The following is a 12,500-nucleotide window of genomic DNA, read 5'->3' as shown; positions in this document are numbered from 1 at the left end:
GAGGAACATTTCCTTACACGTGAATCCAGTGCCAACATTTTGCCAAAGACAGTTCGTTTTACTCTATAGTTTTCCTAAGACAGGACTCTTGAGACAGGTTTGGATATTGTCGACTCCCTGATCCTTCCCACACATTCCTACAGTTTACTTCATGTCAGATAATACTCGTACTAAGGCCTTCCTTCACCGGGTCCCATCTTCACTACTTTGCATTTACTAGGAATGGATTCCAACATGTATCAAAACCAGCTTTAGAGTTTGTCTAAGTTGCTTTGTAATTTGATGCAATCTTTATGTCTTAATTCCTTCGTGTGTGTATGTGTGTGTGTGTGTGTGTGTGTGTGTGTGTGTGTGTGTGTGTGTGTGTGTGTGTGTGCGAGGACAGAGGAAGGAGTAAGGAGGGAGACTGGAGGATGTTTCCTGAAATGTCACAAAATAAGATCACAGGGAATGTGATGAGCACTGAATACGACACTGACATATAAGTGTACCACACACACACACACACACACACACACACACACACACACACACACACACACACACACACACACACCGATACAATAGTACACACGTATGCATGTATACATGTACTCATAGATATCCATACTAGCTTCTTATGACCGGCCTTGACTCTAGCTTCGAAGTTTCGATCATTTTCGGCGCTTGAGTGGCTGGACACAGTCCACATAAATGCTTCCTCCATAAAATGACCCTCACTCCCTGCATGAAACTCCCCACCCCACTGACATCCCATCGCTTGTACTGCCTCGTCAGAAGGATTAAACTCTTACCTGAACATGCTTGCAGATGATGCCAAAGTAAGGTAAAAATCGAGGAGGATTGCATCAAGTTACAATGGATCCTGTACAAATTCCTTTTTTTTTGTCTGATATTTGGCTGATGAAATTCACCCCAAGTAAATGTAAAGTGATGAGCATGGGAGAAAGTGAAAGAAGGCGTCATTATCAATATTTTTTGGTAGGAAGTAAGCTGCAGGAATTTATGTGTGAGAGGGATTTGGAAGCTGACATCGTTCCTGACCTGTTGGAGGAGTGTAGTGAGGGAGACAAAGTGTCTGCTGGCAAATAACACAATAATATTCAGGTATATGGATAAGGGAACATTCAGCAAGCTGTTCACCTCTTACATTAAGGCAAAACTTGAGTATTCTCCACAACTTGGGTCACCGCATTCAAAGAACTACAAAAACCGAGAGAAGACGTCAGTTTGTTGTTATGCCAGTACACATACCGTTATCATCACTAGGATGCTGACACATTACTGAAGAAGCCATGACATGTACACGTACACTGGAACCATTTCCTCCCACTGTTCACTTTCTCACACGTCCACTTTCGCACACTGCTTACTTTCTAGCACTTCACTTTATTCCACTGTTCACTTTCTCACGCTGTCACGTCCTAACACTGCACTTTTTTTTTTTAGTTTTCTAATTCCTGTTCTAATACAGTTCTCTATACATTGCTTTATCACCAGTAAGACATGAAAAATATGTATCACGTGTGACACAAGTAGCATTAGACCACACCTCTAACATGAAGTGCAGTTCTGGGCCCCCCACTTAAGGAAAGATATTTTTAAATTGGAAGCAGTGCAGCGAGGAGCAACTAAATTGATTCCTTCCTTGCGTAACAAACCATATGAAGAAAGGCTGCTAAAGTTAAAGTTGTTCCCTCTAAGCAAGAGGCGCCTCACAGGCGAAGCAATGAAATGTTTTAGAATACTTAAAGAATTCACCAACGTCGATATTGAAAGTTTTTTTTTTTACAGATGCGCCAGCACTTCCAACGAGAGAAAATGACCTAAACCTTGCAGAGGTCACCGAGTTAATCTGGACTGCGTGAAATATTTCTTTATCAACGACAATACTGACGCGTCGAATGAGCTCCCAGAACATGTTGTTTACAGCAACACTCTAAATATCTTCAAAGTTAGGCTTGATTATCACTTGCAACCCTCTAGTACTGAATAACTTAATTAATGAATCATGATAACGTAGTGGTATATTAAGCTACCTTCTCAACCACCGCGGTAATATACCAACATGAGTAACCCGTGTCGTCTGCTTTAAGAAAGTGAAGGGATACATGCCGTTGGTGATGGGATGCATGCCGTTGGTGATGGGATGCATGTCGTTGGTGATGGGATGCATGTCGTTGATGATGGGATGCATGTCGTTGGTGAAGGGATGCATGCCGTTGGTGATGGGATGCATGTCGTTGATGATGGGGTGCATGTCGTTGGTGAAGGGATGCATGCCGTTGGTGATGGGATGCATGCCGTTGGTGATGGGATGCATGTTGTTGGTGATGGGATGCATGCCGTTGGTGATGGGATGCATGTCGTTGATGATGGGATGCATGTCATTGATGATGGGATACATGCCGTTGGTGATGGGATGCATGTCGTTGATGACGGGATGCATGTCGTTGGTGATGGGATGGGATGCATGTCGTTGGTGATGGGATGCATGCCGTTGGTGATGGGATGCATGTCGTTGATGATGTGATGCATGTCGTTGATGATGGGATGCATGTCGTTAGTGATGGGATGCATGTCGTTGGTGATGGGATATGATGAATGTCGTTGATGATGGGATGCATGTCGTTGGTGATGGGATGCATGTCGTTGGTGAAGGGATGCATGCCGTTGGTGATGGGATGCATGTCGTTGATGATGGGATGCATGTCGTTGGTGAAGGGATGCATGTCGTTGTTGATGGGATGCATGCCGTTGGTGATGGGATGCATGTTGTTGGTGATGGGATGCATGCCGTTGGTGATGGGATGCATGTCGTTGATGATGGGATGCATGTCGTTGATGATGGGATACATGCCGTTGGTGATGGGATGCATGTCGTGGATGATGGGAGCATGCCGTTGGTGATGGGATGGGATGCATGTCGTTGGTGATGGGATGCATGTCGTTGGTGATGGGATGGGATGCATGTCGTTGGTGATGGGATGCATGTCGTTGGTGATGGGATGCATGCTGTTAGTGATGGGATGCATGTCGTTGATGATGGGATGCATGTCGTTGGTGATGGGATGCATGCCGATGATGATGGGATTCATGCCGTTGGTGGCGGGAAGCATGTCGTTGGTGATGAGATGCATGTCGTTGGTGATGGGATGCATGTCGTTGGTGATGAGATGCATGTCGTTGGTGATGGGATGCATGTCGTTGGTGATGGGACGCATGTCGTTGATGATGAGATGCATGTCATTGGTGATGGGATGCATGCCGTTGGTGATGGAATGCATGTCGTTGATGATGGGATGCATGTCATTGGTGATGGGATGCATGTCATTGGTGATGGGATGCATGTCGTCGATGATGGGATGCATGCCGTTGATGATGGGATGCATGTCGTTGATGATGGGATGCATGTCGTTGATGATGGGATGCATGTCGTTAGTGATGGGATGCATGTCGTTGGTGATGGGATGCATGTCGTTGGTGATGGGATGTATGTCGTTGATGATGGGATGCATGCCGTTGGTGATGGGATGCATGTCGTTGATGATGGGATGCATGTCGTTGATGATGGGATGCATGTCGTTGGTGATGGGATGCATGCCGTTGGTGATGGGATGCATGTCGTTGGTGATGGGATGGGATGCATGTCGTTGGTAATGGGATGCATGTCGTTGGTGATGTGATGGGATGCATGTCGTTGGTGATAGGATGCATGCCGTTGGTGATGTGATGCATGTCTTTGGTGATGGGATGCATGTCGTTGGTGATGGGATGCATGTCGTTGGTGATGGGATGCATGCCGTTGATGTTGGGATGCATGTCATTGGTGATGAGATGCATGCCGTTGGTGATGGGATGCATGCCGTTGGTGATGGGATGGGATGCATGTCGTTAGTGATGGGATGGGATGCATGTCGTTGGTGATGGGATGGGATGCATGTCGTTGGTGATGGGATGCATGCCGTTGGTGATGGGATGCATGTCGTTGATGATGGGATGCATGTCGTTGGTGATGGGATGCATGTCGTTGATGATGGGATGCATGTTGTTTGTGATGGGATGCATGTCGTTGGTGATGGGATGCATGTCGTTGGTGATGGGATGCATGCCGTTGGTGATGGGATGCATGCCGTTGGTGAAGGGATGCATGTCGTTGGTGAATGGATGCATGTCGTTGGTGATGGGATGCATGTCGATGGTGATGGGATGCATGTCGTTAGTGATGGGATGCATGTCGTTGATGATTAGATGCATGTCGTTGGTGATGGGATGCATGCCGTTGATGGAATGCATGTTGTTGATGATGGGATGCATGTCGTTGGTGATGGGGTGCATGTCGTTGGTGATGGGATGCATGTCGTCGATGATGGGATGCATATCCGTTGGTGATGGGATGCATGTCGTTGATGATGGGATGCATGCCGTTGATGATGGGATGCATGTCGTTGGTGATGGGATGCATGTCGTTGGTGATGGGATGCATGTCGTTGGTGATGGGATGTATGTCGTCGATGATGGGATGCATGCCGTTGGTGATGGGATGCATGTCGTTGATGATGGAATGCATGTCGTTGATGATGGGATTCATGTCGTTGGTGATGGGATGCATGCCGTTGGTGATGGGATGCATGTCGTTGGTGATGGGATGCATGTCGTTGGTGATGGGATGTGTTGCATGTCGTTGGTGATGAGATGCATGTCGTTGATGATGGGATGCATGTCGTTGGTGATGGGATGCATGTCGTTGGTGATGGGATGCATGTCGCTGGTGATGGGATGTGATGCATGTCGTTGGTGATGGGATGCATGTCGTTGGTGATGGGATGCATGTCGTTGGTGATGGGATGCATGTCGTTGGTGATGGGATGCATGTCGTTGATGATGGGATGCATGCCGTTGGTGATGGGATGCATGACATATGTTCACTCTACATCATGACTGTCCACATGTGCAGGAGGGAGGTGAAGGTGGGGAGGGTGCCTTTGCTTTGCTATTTCTTTCTTGTACCGCTTGTGTGGGAGACTGCTTTTAAGGTGACTGCATCTATTATTTAAGTAGTGTTAAGGGCAGACCAATTTGATTAGACCTTGGGTCTGTATATTTATGTAGCTCTTTGTAACATCGATAACGTAATGGAACATCTGTATCGCTTGTGACACGTGACATTTGTAAAGTCTGCGATGTGAACATCTGTGTCACTTATGGCATCACAGCAGCACCTCGAACACGCTAATACATGTAAAACAGTTACAACTGTAACACATGTAAAACCTGTAACATTTGTAACACACGAGACACCTGCAATACATGTAAGAGCTATGGTGCATATATTAACTGTAACACTTCTAACACATGTAACACATGAATATTTGTAACGCATTTATTACATACGACACATGTAACACTTGTAACACACGTCATATGTCTTACAAGTAGTATACATATAATACGTGTAACAAGCAACACATGCAACATATGTAACATATGTAACAAGCAACATATGCAACATATGTAACATTCCCATTTAACTGGTGTTAAGTTCTCTGTAAACGTCGTGTAAATGATAAATATATTCTGTAACTTGCGTTTACACAAACACACACACACAAACACACACACACACACACACACACACACACACACACACACACACACACACACACTAAAAAAATTGTTGACTGAATAATTTGACCACGACCTGATCATAAAATCAATACGTATATATTTGTTATAGAACTAAAATGGTCCATTGGGGCGAGGCTGGGAGGTGAGGGGGGGGGGGGGGGGAATGTGGTATAAGCCAGAATGAAAAGTGATCATTGGCTGTTTATTTCATTCAACAACAGCAGCCGGTGTTGTTCCGTGTCACCGATTAACACCAGCAGTTAAACCATAAAATGATATGTGACTAATGAATAAAACAAAAGTAACGGTAAACAAATGGAAAAAAAAGTTTGTATAAACTGTTTTTAGGATAATTAGTAAAACTCGCGCCCCGCTGTACATTAATTAAGGCAGGAAAGTGTGCCTACAGACAGACAGACAGACAGACAGACAGATAGACACACACACACACACACACACACACGTACGTGGACAAACATTTAGGCTTAAGGTCACATACACACTCACACACACAGATACACACGGATACACATAGACAGACTGACAGACAAACACGCAAGTATAAAGAAGCAATAAACAGTACACCTCATATGTCGTTCATGTGTAAACAATGCAGACAGAGTAGTTAACAAGTCTCATGGTATGTGGTAACCGGCCATGCAACACATGCAACAAGGGCACATTCACACCTTTTTCCCCCAGTCACTTTTGTTACAAAACATGAACAAAGGAAGAACAATTAGAGAGAGAGAGAGAGAGAGAGAGAGAGAGAGAGAGAGAGAGAGAGAGAGAGAGAGAGAGAGAGAGAGAGAGAGAGAGAGAGAGAGAGAGAGAGAGAGAGAGAGAGAGAGAATCGCTAACGTATGATGAAAGGTTAATAATTCTCACCTCTCTCCTCCCACCAGATACAAAACCTAACAGTAAGAAGAGCATCAGACAACCAGGTAATAATCCTCCGTAAGAATATGTTATATCTTTCTGGCTACTTCCTGCAGCCCAGGAAAAGACAGAGCCCGTAAACGAAACAAGAAATTCTACTTGAACTTTTAACATTTTATGACAGGTTAGGTCACCCGTCCCTCACCCCGTCCCATTCTTTCTACATCCTTAGAAAACAACAACAACAACAACAACAAAAGGATTTAAAGGATGTCCTTTAAAATGTTCTGCTTCAGTAATGTTTGGTGATGGAACTGATGGAGGAGCAAAACGAGGAGCAAGAACGGTAAAACAGTGTTGGACTGAGTGATGTCCAGCGGTGTTGTGACCCAGGGTGAGGTGCTCCTGGACATGCTACTGGACATACAGCTGGAAGGCAGAGTCAGGAGGCACATGGAGGACGCTGCCTCTGACGATGCACAAACTACAGAGGCATCTTGAGTCAGAATAACGTGGCAGGAAATATCAAGGCGCCAGTAGGCAGCTGGGGTAATATATATTAAACCAAGAACTGCCTGACTGATTCGCTCTCGGTGCTACCCTGGTACACGACGTTGGTACTTTAGGGAAGTGTAGGCACTCTCGAGGCTAGGTGAAGGCGGGACCTGTGGCAGTAAAGTTGGAAGAGGCTCGGCAGGGTCGGGAGACCCAAGATGTGACCTCACGTCTTATGCTGGTGGACTGTCTGACCCTGGCGAAGTTAGCCAGTGCTTGTGCGGCGGTCGCTGATACTGCAAGTTATTCACACACACACACACACACACACACACACACACACACACACACACACTTTTTTCCCGGGGTGACGGAACGGTTAGATGGTGACGAGGTTATTGTAGCATTTGGCTGGTGGTCCAGCACCGACGGGCGGGGGAGTGGGTGTAGTGCAGCGCTATGGTGAGGACTCATGCACCTCAGTAAATACTTAGGGCATCGCTGAGCTAGTGCTGCTACAATGTGCCCACCCACTCCTATCCCCTCCAGGCACAGCGCCCGGCACGTGTGGTGTAGCCATCTGGGCTGAAGTCCATTGTACTGTGGGAAGAGGCGGGGTAAGGCGGAGAGATAAGGTGGTCAGGTGCGTGGTCCAGGTTGTGATGGTCAGGTGCGTGGTCCTAGTGTGATGGTCAGGTACGTTGCCCAGGTGGTGGTGGTCAGGTGCGTGGTCCTAGTGTGGTGATCAGGTGCCTGGTCCAAGTAATGGTGGTCAGGTGCGTGGTGGTCAGGTACGTGGCCCAGGTGGCGGTGGTTAGGTGCGTGGTCCAGGTGGTGGTGGTCAGGTGCGTGGTCCTAGTGTGATGGCCAGGTACGTGGCCCAGGTGGTGGTGGTCAGGTGCGTGGTCCTAGTGTGGTGATCAGGTGCCTGGTCCAAGTAATGGTGGTCAGGTGCGTGGTGGTCAGGTACGTGGCCCAGGTGGCGGTGGTCAGGTGCGTGGTCCAGGTGGTGGTGGTCAGGTGCGTGGTCCAGGTGGTGGTGGTCAGGTGCGTGGTCCTAGTATGATGATCAGGTACGTGGCCCAAGAGGTGGTGGTCAAGTGCGTGGTCCTAGTGTGGTGATCAGGTGCCTGGTCCAAGTAATGGTGGTCCTAGTGTGGTGATCAGGTGCCTGGTCCAAGTAATGGTGGTCAGGTGCGTGGTGGTCAGGTTCGTGGTCCAGGTGATGGTGATCAGGTGCGTGGGCCAGGGGGTGGTGGTCAGGTTCGTGATCCTGGTGTGGTGGTCAGGTGCCTGGTCCAGGTGATGGTGGTCAGGTGCGTGGTCCAGATGGTGGTGGTCAGGTGCGTGGTCCTGGTGTAGTGGTCAGGTGCATGGTTCTGGTGTTGTGGTCAGGTGCGTGGTCCAGGTGATGGTGGTCAGGTGCGTGGTCCTGGTGTGGTGGCCAAGTGCGTGGTTCTTGTGTGTTGGTCAGGTGCGTGGTCCTGGTGTGGTGGTCAGATGCGTGGTCCTCGTGTGGTGGTCAGGCGCGTGGTCCTGGTGATGGTAGTCAGGTGCGTGGGCCAGGTGTTGGTGGTCAGGTGCGTGGTCCAGGTGGTGGTGGTTAGGTGCTTGGTCCCGGTGTAGTGGTCAGGTGAGTGGTCATGGTGTGGTGGTCAGGTGCGTGGTCCTGGTGTGGTGGTTAGGTGCTTGGTCCCGGTGCGGTTGTCAGGTGCGTGGTCATGGTGTGGTGGTCAGGTGCGTGGTCCTGGTGTGGTTGTTAGGTGCGTAGTCATGGTGCGGTTGTCAGGTGCGTGGTCATGGTGTGGTGGTCAGGTGCTTGGCCCTGGTGTGGTGGTCAGGTGCGTGGTCATGGTGTGGTGGTCAGGTGCGTGGTCCTGGTGTGGTGGTCAGGTGCGTGGTCATGGTGTGGTGGTCAGGTGCGTGGTCATGGTATGGTGGTCAGGTGCGGGGTCCTGGTGTGGTAGTCAGGTGCGTGGTCATGGTGTGGTGGTCAGGTGCGTGGTCATGGTGTGGTGGTCAGGTGCGTGGTCATGGTGTGGTGGTCAGGTGCGTGGTAATGATGTGGTGGTCAGGTGCGTGGTCATGGTGTAGTGGTCAGGTGCGTGGTCATGGTGTGGTGGCCAGGTGCGTGGTCATGGTGTGGTGGTCAGGTGCGTGGTCATGGTGTGGTGGTCAGGTGCGTGGTCCTGGTGTGGTGGTCAGGTGCGTGGTCATGGTGTGGTGGTCAGGTGCGTGGTCATGGTGTGGTGGTCAGGTGCTTGGTCCTGGTGTGGTGGTCAGGTGCGTGGTCCTGGTGTAGTGGTCAGGTGCGTGGTCATGGTGTGGTGGTCAGGTGCGTGGTCATGGTGTGGTGGTCAGGGTGCGTGGGTCATGGTGTGGTGGTCAGGTGCGTGGTCATGGTGGTGGAGGTCAGGTGCTTGGTAATGTTGTGGTGGTCAGGTGCGGTGGTCATGGTGGATAGGTCAGGTGCGTGGTCATGGTGTGGTGGTCAGGTGCGTGGTCATGGTGTGGTGGTTAGGTGCGTGGTCATGGTGTGGTGGTCAGGTGCGTGGTCATGGTGTGGTGGTCAGGTGCGTGGTCATGGTGTGGTGGTCAGGCGCATGGTCCTGGTGATGGTGGTCAGGTGCGTGGGCCAGGTGTTGGTGGTCAGGTGCGTGGTCCAGGTGGTGGTGGTTAGGTGCTTGGTCCTGGTGTGGTGGTCAGGTGCGTGGTCATGGTGTGGTGGTCAGGTGCGTGGTCCTGGTGTGGTGGTCAGGTGCGTAGTCATGGTGCGGTTGTCAGGTGCGTGGTCATGGTGTGGTGGTCAGGTGCGTGGTCCTGGTGTAGTGGTCAAGTGCGTGGTCATGGTGTGGTGGTCAGGTGCGTGGTCATGGTGTGGTGGTCAGGTGCGTGGTCATGGTGTGGTGGTCAGGTGCGTGGTCCTGGTGTGGTGGTCAGGTGCGTGGTCATGGTGTGGTGGTCAGGTGCGTGGTCATGGTGTGGTGGTCAGGTGCGTGGTCCTGGTGTGGTGGTCAGGTGCGTGGTCATGGTGTGGTGGTCAGGTGCGTGGTCATGGTGTGGTGGTCAGGTGCGTGGTCCTGGTGTGGTTGTCAGGTGCGTGGTCATGGTGTGGTGGTCAGGTGCTTGGTCATGGTGTGGTGGTCAGGTGCGTGGTCATGGTGTGGTAGTCAGGTGCGTGGTCATGGTGTGGTGGTCAGGTGCGTGGTCATGGTGTGGTGGTCAGGTGCGTGGTCATGGTGTGGTGGTCAGGTGCGTGGTCATGGTGTGGTGGTCAGGTGCGTGGTCATGGTGTGGTGGTCAGGTGCGTGGTCATGGTGTGGTGGTCAGGTGCGTGGTCATGGTGTGGTGGTCAGGTGCGTGGTCATGGTGTGGTGGTCAGGTGCGTGGTCATGGTGTGGTGGTCAGGTGCGTGGTCATGGTGTGGTGGTCAGGTGCGTGGTCATGGTGTGGTGGTCAGGTGCGTGGTCATGGTGTGGTGGTCAGGTGCGTGGTCATTGTGTGGTGGTCAGGTGCGTGGTCATGGTGTGGTGGTCAGGTGCGTGGTCATGGTGTGGTGGTCAGGTGCGTGGTCCTGGTGTGGTGGTCAGGTGCGTGGTCATGGTGGTCAGGCGCTGGTGGAGATGACTGAGGTCCGGGTCATCGTCATGGAGGCAGTGATGCCTGACGTCGCCAACCAACGCTACAAATTCAGTTGTTGAGACGAGGAAACGAAACTATCAGGTGAAGCTATCATGACCCAACCCGAAGCTGTCCTGAAGTTATGAAGCTGACAGGTCGAGTGGTACACACGCTAGAGAAGCTAGAAAGCTAGCAGGTCTGATGGTACACATGTAATATAAGCAATAAAGCTAGCAGGCACATGGTTCACAGGCTGGTGAAGCTATAAAGCTAGTAAGTAGAGTGGTGTTATAAAGCTAGCAAGTAGAACTGTGTACATGCTGGCGAAGCTATAAAGCCGGTAGGTAGAATGGTGCACACGATGTTGAAGCTATAAAACTTGCAAGTAGAAATGTGCACACACTGGTCAAGCTTTGAAGCTAAAAGGTCATGTATGCACTTGCAGGTGAAGCTATGAAGCTAGTAGGTAGTGGGGTGCACATGCTGGTGAAGCTATAAAGCTAACAAGTTAGTGGCGCACGTGCACAGTACAGCAGATGGTCACTTTGAGCTCTCAGCGTCAAGCTACCAGGCAAGCCGCTATCATGGTGCACTCCCAGGAGCGTGGCAGCCATTTTGGTGCACTGACCACCGGATTGAGTAACAGCGGCAAACAGGACAATACAGCGGCCAGTCAATCGCTTCACAAGTAGAATAAATGTTTATTTGGCTTTTTATTGGCTGGTTCATTAGCGGCGGCCGTGGCTAATGGATACAAGGGAGGAAATAAAAACAGAGTTGGGCCGGCGGGGTCTCATATTGGCCGTATGCCGTGGGGCTGGGGCGGGTCGGGGTGGGTCGGGGCGAACGGTGTGCTGGGGGGGGCTGGGGTGGGCCAGGGCGGTGTGCTGCGGGGCTGGGGTGGGCCAGGGCGGTGTGCTGTGGGGTTGGGGTGGGCCAGGGCGGTGTGCTGTGGGGCTGGGGTGGGCCAGGGCGGTGTGCTGCGGGGCTGGGGTGGGCCAGGGCGGTGTGCTGTGGGGCTGGGGTGGGCCAGGGCGGTGTGCTGCGGGGCTGGGGTAGTCCAGGGCGGTGTGCTGCGGGGCTGGGGTGGGCCAGGGCGGTGTGTTGGGGGGGCTGGGGTTGGATGGGGCGGTGTGCCGCGGGGCTGGGGTTGGATGGGGCGGTGTGCTGTCGGGCCCAGGTGGTGAGCTGCGGGGTTAGGGCAGACTAGAGTGTTGTCCTGCTGGGCTGGGAAGGGACAGGGCAATGTGCTGTGGGGCTGTGGCGAGCCAAGACCAGGCCGGGAAGGGTGGCGTATTGAAGGGCTCGGAAGGGTCGCAGTGGGGGGGGGGGGGGTGGATGAGATAGGGCGGGGCCTTTTGCTGCAGGGTCGGTACAGGTAGGGATGCTGCGGAGCCAGAGTGGGGCTGGCGGGGGGCGGGGGGCTTCACTTGTGCATGTGCCAGGGCGGGGCGAGGCGAGGCGAGGCGGGTCAGGGCGGGGCGGGGCGGGGCGGGGCGGGTCTCGGGAGCCTGGTCCACCTGTTGCTGATGGCGCTGGTCTGCCAGAGACCTCCACCTCCCGGTGGTTCCTGTTATGTGGTGCTGCTGGCTGGGTTTTGTTAAGCAGTGGGAAACGGTTTCTTTTAGCAAGTGGCAGCAGGCGTTCCACAGCCTCGAGAGGTTTCTGCCTGCCACTGATATCCGGTTTCAATTTTCCGGTCTTCTTGATACAGCGAAGTTTGTACTACGCAATACTAAACGGTTTCTGCAACACTTTTTTGGACGGTTTCTAGTAAATGGTGTCGTGTCTGCTCTACTACTCAACACTGAGTAACTCTTTTCCCCCCCTCACAGAAGCTGAGCGGTTTCTTCAACAGGGTTTTGAGCGGTTTCTGT

Source organism: Panulirus ornatus, chromosome 3 (assembly GCF_036320965.1).
Source record: "Panulirus ornatus isolate Po-2019 chromosome 3, ASM3632096v1, whole genome shotgun sequence".
NCBI lineage: Eukaryota > Metazoa > Arthropoda > Malacostraca > Decapoda > Palinuridae > Panulirus > Panulirus ornatus.
The sequence above is the reverse complement of the archived record's forward strand: the minus strand, read 5'-3'. Positions refer to the sequence as shown.